A 10941-nucleotide genomic window follows, 5' to 3' on the forward strand; every position below is an offset into this window, starting at 1 on the left:
TACAAGTGAAATCCCTTGAGGTAGTCAAGTTTCTTGTTTGTTCAGATCTTGCAAGTCATTTCCATAGTATGATTACTAATTAACAGTTGATTCTTTTGTGTCTAATTGCAATCTAGTTATTCAGTTCACAATTGAAGTTTTATTATCAGGATTCTGCAAATAGAATATTTTCAAGGTATATTTCAATCATTCCTTTCATACAGCCGAAGCTCCCTGAAACTATAATTATGTGAACTATAATTTTGATTACTTTGAGTATCATGATATTTTACGAAATCTGACTGATATGATCTTCTTGAACGCATACTGATGCTTCACATTGATCATTTATAAGCTTATCAATAACAAGAGGTGTACTGTCTGTTAGTGAACATTATTGAACAGATAGCATCATTAGGACCAAGGAAAAAAGTTGTAGATAATTTTAAAGGTAACAAAACAATTTACCATGTTTTGACCAACTCTTGGAGCCTGGTTGTGTAGCGAGCAAGTTGTATTCTTTAGGTAAGTGTACCAACAGCTAACTTAGTTAATGTTATTATAAGTTGTTCCTGGTGTCAGAAGATGTAAGTCTTCGTGAGAGGGGCTACTTGAGAAAAAAAGCAAAGATTCACTGATTGAATTGTTGGTCGATAGCCAGCATATATTTGAATTTCTGCAACAAGCATTAAATGAAGAGAAAAAAAACTATATAAAACCTGAATGACCATTCAGTTTGATAAATATTTACACAGAGCATCATTCAATAAATCGATAGAAATCCAAGTGCTCACATGAAAACATCAAATCTAAATAAAAATACAAATTGTACTAAATATTTTAATACAGACTGATGGTTCACATTGATCATTTATAAGTTCTTAGTATTGGAACCTTAACAACTAAGGGTGTACTATATTTTGTTAGTGAACACACTTAAGCATGTAAGATAACAGATGGAGGGAAAGAATCATTAAGGCGAAAAAAACAAACTGTATAAGTCAGAGACAAAAGCTGTAGATAATTTTAAAGGTAACAAAACAATTTACCATGTTGGAGCAACTCTTGGTGCGTGGCTGTGCACTGTAAAAAACTTTATCTTTGGGGAAAACTGAAAGATAAATATTAGTAGCCTAACATGGGCCTGTTTAGTCCCTGTCACATATTCTTAAGAAATAAAATTTACAGATGAGGAACTTTTACTGAAATGTATCACACTAGCAAGTTTTACAGAAAAAAAATCTATAAGTTTCAAATGTATTTAAACCAACCTTTACTATTTTGGAGAAAGCATGAAGCACTGAGAAGATCAGTATTGATTCAACAACAGGAAAAAAAACTGAAGCAAAGTTGCATTCACAATGAAGTGAGGACAAATTCTGGAAAGGCAGTGATGTTAGAGCAGTGGTTCTTAACCTTTTTTGAGGTACCGAACCCCCCAGTTGCATATGCGCATTCACCGAACCCTTCTTATTCTAAGCCCCCAACCACTCCTGCTCCACCCCGACACACAAAATACTTTGCGGTATTCTGATTTAGTAATGTAATTATATTAGCTGTGTTACCACCCCCACACCACTAGAGGCAGTACCAACCCCGAAACGATGCGACTAAGGAGCAGATTTAGACTATAGAATGTGGTAAAAACTGTGAGCTTTGCTGAAGTAATTAAAGATAAAAGCTCAAATCCATGCTGAGAGTGGATCCTTCAATCAGGGCTCCTCCGCAGCACTGATTGGCTAATCAATGTAACGTAGCAAGTGATGGCAAAGTGGGGCGTCATCACGACTTTACACAAGTGTGTCTTTACCTCCGTGGCAGAAGTTCCGCCGAACCCCTGAGACCGACTCACCGAACCCCTGGAGTTCGATCGAATCCAGTTTAAGAACCACTGTGTTAGAGTTGTCTTTCACTTTAACTGCAGAAAACTAAAACTTAAATTTGAGTAGCCTCATGTAGGTCTGTTTACTACCTGTCACATATTCTTAAGAAATACAATTACAGATGAGAAACATGTATTGAAATGTATCACACTAGTAAATGTCAGAAAAAAAATCTAAGAGTTTAGCAGGGTCAGAGGTCAGCCACTCTTCTGTTTAAGAGCATGAGGTGGGCAACACCGGCTGTTGGCTAGCTATAGGTTATATTATATCCTGTTAAAGAGTTTGATTTTTCCTTCAGAAGGATTGCCTAATGTATCCTGACGTGGGCATCACCGGCTGCAGAGTCAGAGGTCAGCCTCTCTTACCTAGTTATAGGATATATCATATTCTGTGAAATAGTACGAGGTAGGTTTCACCGTATGCTGGCTCAGAGATCAGATACACACACGGCAAGACTCTCCCCCCTCCTCCTCCTTGGAGACAGACAGAAGAAAGATCATGGTTACCCTGCCTCTTATGGGACAAGAGTTAGAGACAATTAATTCCAGCACTGTGTATCATGAATATAATATGTTTAAAACCATTAGTTACAATATTCCTAGTCTAATTCAACATGGTTTAGAATATAGTATATTTATTCGTTTATATTTATTTATTCACATCAAACTCCGATTAAAATTTGACAGAAGGGTGCAAGGGACCCTTCTGTCGCTTGCACCCAGAAGGGTGTTACATATATATGTAACATAATATATATGTTACATATATATGTAATATATGTTACATATATATGGGGGTATCAGGTTATCGGATGTGGGGCAGGGGGGCGGGGGGGTTGATATCAATTAATGTCAATTAATCCATCAAACTCAGATTAAAATTTGACAGAAGGTGGTATATATAGTCTCTCTGACAATCATTAAGCACACTGGGTAAGTCTAAGTCTGAATGCCTTAAAAACTCAAGACTTAGGAGTGGCCTAGTGAAAGTCTGAGCTTAAATCCTGTTGATATAGTGACCAGAACTCAAATCGGTTGTTCTACAATTTTAGTAGATTAGTAGTAGTAGATTACTAGAGGTTAATCTCTCCATTGTAAAAAACTCATTTCCAGTCATGTCAGAAGCAAGATTGACATTGTTGCCACAATGATTGGCAATACCAGTTTTTAAGTTTTTCTTTTTCACAGATTTCCAAATTAAGATTGGTCCAAATTTTTAATACAAAAAATATTTTTTGTATTCATTAGGTTATTGTTGCCCCTATTTTGAGCTTTTGACCACCAGGCTATTGAATGCCTACTAATTGGCAATAGGAAAAGGTCCTTATTTAGAATTTATTGTTTTTTGACCGGACTGCACAGTGGAGCAGTTGGTAGAGCTGTTGCCTTGCAGCAAGAAGGTTCTGGGTTCGATTCCCGGCCTGGGGTCTTTCTGCATGGAGTCTCCATGTTCTCCCTGTGCATGGTGGGTTTTCTCCGGGTACTCCGGTTTCCTCCCACAGTCCAAAAAAAAACATGACTGTCAGGTTAATTGGTCTCTCCAAATTGCCCCTAGGTGTGAGTGTGTGTGTGTGCATGGTTGTGTGTCCTGTGTGTCTCTGTGTTGCCCTGTGACAGACTGGCGACCTGTCCAGGGTGACCCCTGCCTCTCGCCCGGAACGTTAGCTGAAGATAGACACCAGCAACCCTCCCGACCCCACTGAGGGACAAGGGTGCAAGAAAATGGATGGATGGATGTTTTTTGACCATCAGGCTTTTTTCATGTGATTTGAAATACTTCAACTAAAGCAAACTAATAAATAACCCTTATAGTCTTAGGATGGTGCTCTGGAGGAGCGCGGCAGATGTCATGGTCGGACATCTGCAAGGAGCAGGGTGGGAGTGTTCTGTCAGACTATCAGTTCCAGAAACCACACACACACGCACACCCACACACCCGCACACACACGCACATGCATACACACGCACACACACACACACACACACACACCCCTACACACGCACACACACACACGCACAAACCCTGGTAAAATTGAACAGGGTGTCAGTGAGACACAGGGTAAAAAGCTCCATCTCTTAAGACCGCAGGAGAACTGAAATTAAGCAAAACGACACTTCAAACATTTTTTATTATTATTCATGTTTCGAATGCATAGATTCCAAATAAAAGCATTAAACATCCCTGTCTTCACACCAGAGTCTGAATTCATAGAGCCAACGAACCCCGGCTGTTCTTCTTCTCCGACCTTCTTCTGCATGTTTCTGGGCTCCTCTGGTGAAGCAGCAGAAAAGTGTCCGGCAGCAGTTCATGGATGCTGCCAAATGTCACGTCTTGTTTTGAGTCTAGATTGTCAGATAAAGGTGTTGAAACTGCTGCCTCTCTCTGATCCTAATTGGCGTGACACTGAAGAAGTGGAGTGAATGATGTGGAATAAGTCGCGTGGTTCCATTCTGTTTGTTTGTGGCTACGGCTTTGAACTGCGCCGGTGTCCCGCGGGTGCTTTCAGATACCACCAGTAATATATTGTTCATGGCGCAGGGCCTCAGGCAGACAGAATGATGGATTGAGCTGTTCTGTTTTCTTCTCACAATCCATCTTCAAAGAAACAAATCGATCTGGAACAGAGGAGAAGGAATGGGTAAAAAAAGAGAAGAAAATCACACAAATTGACTTTCTTTAGAGTGTTTTGATGTGATGTGTTATTTTGTCAGAAGCATTTTCAAATCAAAGTTTACCTTTTGGATCAGAGAACAGCAGGAGTGTGTGTGAAGTTTTGAGTGTGTGTGTGTGTGTGTGTGTGTGTGTGTGTGTGTGTGTGTGTGTGTTTGTGTGCATGACTCTAACGCTCTAAACCTATCCAGAGGAATGAATTCACATATTTATTTAATAGCTAAACATAAAGAGTGCATTGACGTTTACATTTATTTTTATGTAGTAGTTTTAACTTGCTTTGTGTGAGAATCAGACCACTGTAACCAGGTTTTTCACTGTTCTTAGAACCATGCATGTCTCATTGAATACATGAAAAAAATAAAATTAACCTGTCAGGGGATTTATTATATCTTATCATAATTTTAATTATTACATAATTACTTTTTTCCCAAGGCTTTTAACATATTTTTGAATTTCTATAGCTTTAATTATAAGTTTGTTTAATTTCACTGACAAATTTACAGTAATTGCTTTACAAATTATATTTATAAATGATCTACTAAAATTGGTATTATCAGAATTATTATTATTCAAAGATATTCAGCAATGTTACCATAAACATTTCATGATTATAAGACGTTGTGAAAAATAATATCATTAAAGGTTTTCCTAATATAAGTATTTATTTTATATATTAAAATCATCCTACCTTTACACATTTAATTATTAAAAATTGTGGAATGGCTTCATTTTACAAATATTTAATTTTAAAAATATACATTTTTAAATGAATATTATTGTTTAAAATGTATTCTATACCAACAAACATTTGTTGTTATTATTGTTATTATTATTAAAGATGTAAGACCATAGGGATATAGATGTATCAACCGTCATCAGAATAATTTGCTCATTTATATTAATTTTTGCCAACATGAAGTTCATCCCTGATCCACTATTGTTATTCTTCATCTCCTGATCTTTAATGCAACCACATTAAATGTTTGTGGTGTAAACAGACTCAGCCACAGTTTGGTGACTCGAGCCCCATAGTCTCTGTACATTAGGAAGCTGCAGTATTTCCTGGGGAGGTTTTCATAAAATCTTTGCTGTTAATTAGTAAATTCCCATGTCTCTCATCTTCTGTGGCATTAACAACCTGTAACTGTCAGCTTAGGTTTGTCAGCTCAATAAGCACACAGTGGCGTCTCTTATAGACACAGCGGTTACCCTGTGAGGCAGCTGCAGTAACATCTGACGCCTCTGGAGGGCAGAATGACTCTGTGGTACAAAACCATAAACAAACTACATTTTATTATTCTCCTTTGCGCTCATTGCCCTATTTCATTTCTTTTTAATTTCCTGTCCTCAACAAAAGCCTTTCTTTTTTTTGCGTCTTTCGTCCTTGAACATAAGTTATATTTAGACTTATGGTCTGACATAAAATGTAACTTTCTGTACAGCACTGTTTTGATAATCACAATGTAAATAAAGTTTTATGAACATTTTATCCAGTCATCATTTCTCCTAATCTAATCCCTTAGATTTTGTCCAATTTTACTTGACTTCTTATTTTTCTAGATATTAAATAAAAGTGCAATCTCATCTCCCATAAATAAAGCACTTTAAAAAACATTCCTCCATGATTTCCATTGTGATAAAGTGTGTGAATGAATTTTCTGTGAAGACTGGACAGCGGTTTGATCAGCCTGGACACTTTGGCTCCGCTGACCTCCTGAGAGTCACACCGCTGCAGACTGGAGAGCAGAAGGTCAGCAGGATTTCTGGATGACAGATGAGGATGGTACGGAGGAGGGGATGTGTCACATCCAGGTGACTTTTCCTTAGCTGGAGGTAAATCTGCTGCTGGCACTTTTTGAGCACGGTTTACATGATGTCCTTTAGCCTGCTGTCTACAGAGGTTAACAGAAATGTCAAAAAATCTCAAAGGTATTTATTTTGTTTTTTTACAACAATACAGTGTGAGTTTTAGATCAAAATTTAAGCAAAATTCAAACAAAGCAGGAATTTCAGTAATATGACTTGACAGATATTCAGCTCATTGCTCTTCTGAAGATTCAAAATTTTCCTACACTTTATTCATTTTTACTCTTTTCCTTGTGGCTTTTGAAGGATACAAGAAAAAAAAAGCTTTCACAGTTGATTCTTCAGAGGTGAAGCAAGCCGATTCCTGACTGCGTCTGTTTTTGTCACCCTGGGTTACCCCTCCTTCTGATCCACACACACACACACAGCCCTATATATATATATATATATATATATATATATATATATATATATATTCCCGGCCCCGGTCTTTCTGCATGTTCTCCCTGTGCATGGTGGGTTTTCTCCGGGTACTCCAGTTTCCTCCCACATGTCCAAAAACATGACTGTCAGGTTAATTGGTCTGTCTAAATTGCCCCTAGGTGTGAGAGTGTGTGTGCATGTCCTGTGTGTCTCTGTGTTGCCCTGCGACAGACTGGCAACCTGTCCAGAGTGACCCCGCCCCTCACCCGGTACGTTAGCTAGAGATAGGCACCAGCAACCCCCCTGACCCCACCGAGGGACAAGGGTGTCAAGATAAAGGATGGATGGATTTATATATAAAGTAGTTTTAAATTCTTGGGGGTACTATGACACTGAAAAATGCTTGTGCAGACATGAATTCCTCCAATCATTTAAGTAGTCTTGACATCATTTTCTTTCCATCATTATCTTCAGCTTTTCTTTTGAGTGACCTGGTCTAAAGCCACTTGTCCATTGTTATTTTTAAACACAATTCTTTTGTAAGCTGTAGTGGTTGCACTTTGAGCTCACGTCATGGCAAATACGCTGTCATTTACATGCACTGCAGATCAATAGGGGGCGCCTGTGGACCACCAGTGGTCCGGAACCACAGTTTGAGAAAGACTGCTCTAAATCTAACCCTTGACCTACACAAGGGGGACCACTGGATTAGTAAAAGGCTTTGGTCCCCATAAGGTCAGTCAGTTTTCAGAAGGTTAGTAAATATGCCAGAAATGGTCCTAAATATTTTAGTACACACACTCAGAAAAGACTGATCAAATGCATCCAAGATTAAAACGATACATTTCCCAGTAGTTTGGAGCCACTTTTCATTGACTGGACATGGAATCAAGGCAGAAAATGCTCGTGGCACTCTAGGGGTTGTGCCATATTCCTTAATGCTTTAATGCAATTTTCACATTTAACCAATGAACACACTCCTCAAATCTTTGGCAAGGCTTACAGGTTTTCTCCTCTAAGGTGGCAAAGCTGTTGGAAATGTCATCTGTAAAATTGATGACTGTTTCCACAGTGCCCCCAGTACTTCAGGGCATTGGCATGCAGCTTGAACTGTTCTGGCAAATTTGCTTGTTTCTGGAGGGTAACACTAAACGTGAACATGGAAGGGGAGAATTTGCTATTCACTCTGATGAACTACAAACGTCTTAAAGAGAAAGTCTCATGTGGAGAGCATCTGGAGCCGAGGTGTTGGAAACAGGACGGCCAAGTGATCAATCGTGTCAGTCGTCATTAGATAGTGTAAGCCACACAAACTGTATTCATTTCCCTTAGTAAAAGTATTTTGCAGTAAATTACGATGGAAACGTCAATTTTCAAATGAAATATACATGCCTGGAGTAGATTTCTTGACTAGATCAGTTGTCCCTAACCTTTTTATTACTGTGAACCGGTCAAGACTCCAAAATTTTGCTGAGACCCTGGGGGGGGGGGGCACCATCTGATAAGGCTTCCACCTTATCTGGTGTTCCCGCTAAAGCCTGAATATGCCCAGTTTGGGTTGTCTTGGCCCTTTTATCGCAGCCTGTGGGTTTTTCCCTGACTGGGAACGAGAACACAACCTGCTGAATGTGACAGGCAGCCAATCACAAAGCGCGGTGACGTAAGAACAGAGGGGAATCCCAAACAGCTGACATATCTCGCAACTGAGAGTCTGGTGGATATCGGAGATGATATGTGGAAATGTATATTATCATAAAGGTCGTTATTATATATTATGTTTATTCAGTTAAAAATGTTAACTATGAAAAAACAGTCGCCTCCAAATCATAGTGCAGCAAATAGAGCTGCTGCTCCCGTCGTCTTTTATCCACCGCCTTTTGTTTTTGTTACGTCTCTTATCTCTTAAAATGACTCCACAAACTATCACTATTCCTTCTACATCGTCATCACTGTTTGATTATTCTAAATCCCCGTATGTTATGTTGGGGGTTTTACTGGATTATCCTCTGGAATCGGGATGTTCGTGACTGGAATCGGTTCATGTTGCTCCTGCCTTGGACACACGAACCGATCGAACCTGTTGGACTTTTATCAGCTCTGTGGTCACAGAAGTTTGGAGAATCAGCCGACAATTCTTAAAATCTTGCCGTCTAAACCAGACTTAAGACTCACAAGCTCTACTCATCTCCTCTCGACCGCAGCCCAAACGCTCTGACTCTGGTCACTATGGTAACATTTACATATCCCTTCAAAATAAGATACAGATGCGCCACAAAAATGAATGTTTTACTTTCGTGAAAATTTTTATTCATTTTAACTTGACTAACGGAGCCCTGAGCTTTGCAACGAGACTGGGAGAGATGAGAGACAGTAACACCCGAAGTGTTGCTTATATCCACAGCCTGCTTGGTCTCTACGTGGTGAAGCAGCTTGAAGCTTCATTGCCTCATTAGCAGCCGGTCACTGCATGTTACTCAGAGCGGCTTGTAATGTGGGACTCACCTACCGGTCCGGCAGTGGCGCAAAAAGTGGGTATGCAGGGTATGCAACGCATAGGGGCGCAGCACCAGAGGGGGCGCCAAAACCCCGTCTGGAGGGGGCGGCGCGCCGATGATGTTTTCCCTTACACTAATGCGCGCCTTACGCTCCTTCACCTCGCGCACATAACGAGGTAAATGTAGTGAGTTTTACCCTTCACGTATCGTCGCCTCGGGGCGGGGGGGGGGGGGGGGTGGTGAGTGAGCGTCGCTCCTTCACCCTGACGTTCCGTCCCTCGATCGGGGGTGGGGGTTGGCGGTTGGGGGGGCGCCGATCTATGTTTTTGCATCCACCTGAATAATGTGTAGTTGCGCCACTGCGGTCCGGGATAAATCCATTCTCCTGTCTCTTCTCTGGGCCTTTTCCCCTTTGCAAAGAAACTTTCCAAAGACACCTGATCTGTTTCTTACTCATTTTGCTGCTTGTGGCCTCAGTGTTGGCGCGCAAGTAACCGAGAGAATCCGGTTAAAGGATTTTCAAAATAAAAAATCCTCCAGACTTAATTAAATATTTTCGTTTTATGTATTATTTATTTCTTGCACGGCCCGGTACCAATTGGTCCACGGGAGTTGGGGACCACAGGACTAGATAATAAGCATTGGCATATTTGAGCAGATTCTGCAGAGCAATTAATTTTTTGGTTCTTCTGTCTCTGATGTGGTCTTTGAAGTAAAACGCAAGAAGGAATCAGCCTACATGCAACAAATAAAATATGTTCTTCAAGCTCTACCATTCTTGTTTTCTCACCCAGAACTGCCAACGCCAGAACAGGAAGCCAGAATCTCCTACTCAATCTGCTTGGCAAAGCGTGATATCTATCAGTCTACAAACAAAAATAGGTAGAGATCCAATGAGATTCCCTCTGCCCTTTTATTCCACTTATGCATTTCTAAAATATACTGCCCACAGCTGACTCCCTGGGGCTCTTGTTCACACACCGTTCTGTTTTCGGGTTTCAACCATACACCTTTGGGTGAAGTCCACATTAATCTTAAAGGGAATCCAATGGTTGGGCTGACTCACAAAGTAGTAGTCATTACTCAGACGCTCTCTCCGGTGTGAACATTTTGCCACATAACACCACAACAAGCAAGATCTTTTCTTCGATCGCAGCCGGAGGCGACAGGTGATGTAGGGGGAACCTGAGGCGCAGCCACTTCTGCTGGCAGTGGGGAAGACGGAGGAGACTGCAGAAGGTGAGATCATTTAGTATGCATTCAGAACTTTAAAAAAACAAAAAACCTTAGTGTCTGCATAAATGTATTTATTCTACATTTTCAGGCAGGGGCTGATCTGGCATTGGGAAGTTTGAAAAAAGTCACTGTTTCCAAACTTCATATTGCTGTTCCTTAAGGTTTAAGTCTTGTATACCAAAGCATTCTTTGTATGCAGTCTAAATTAACAGTTCAAAGTGGTAGACTACTTATGGCATTGTGCAAATGATAGAAATACCTAGACATGGAGGGGGAGCGGTCACTATGTTGGCAACACCTCTGGACTGGTCTTTAGCCAAGAAATGTTTAATGCCGTACAACGCAGAAAGCTGAAGCTCCAGTCAGAAATTATGACCCGATGTTTAGTTAAAACTTCCTAACTTCTATCCAAAAAGCATCTGGGTTTAGATGTTTTGACTGGTTTG

At 40.3% G+C, this 10941-nt stretch overlaps 1 long non-coding RNA gene across 1 annotated transcript; it reads right to left on the bottom strand.

Moving 5' to 3' along the window:
- Positions 1-3971: 3971 nt before the first annotated feature.
- On the bottom strand, positions 3972-5288 carry LOC145555066 (uncharacterized). The gene is made up of 2 exons (XR_014091140.1): positions 5224-5288; positions 3972-4477 (listed from the first exon to the last, which is right to left on the bottom strand). It is a non-coding gene; the product is annotated as an uncharacterized LOC145555066 (long non-coding RNA).
- Between the last annotated feature and the right edge of the window lie 5653 nt (positions 5289-10941).

Source organism: Poecilia reticulata, chromosome 15 (genome assembly GCF_904066995.2).
Source record: "Poecilia reticulata chromosome 15, P_reticulata-male-v2, whole genome shotgun sequence".
Taxonomy (NCBI): Eukaryota; Metazoa; Chordata; class Actinopteri; order Cyprinodontiformes; family Poeciliidae; genus Poecilia; species Poecilia reticulata.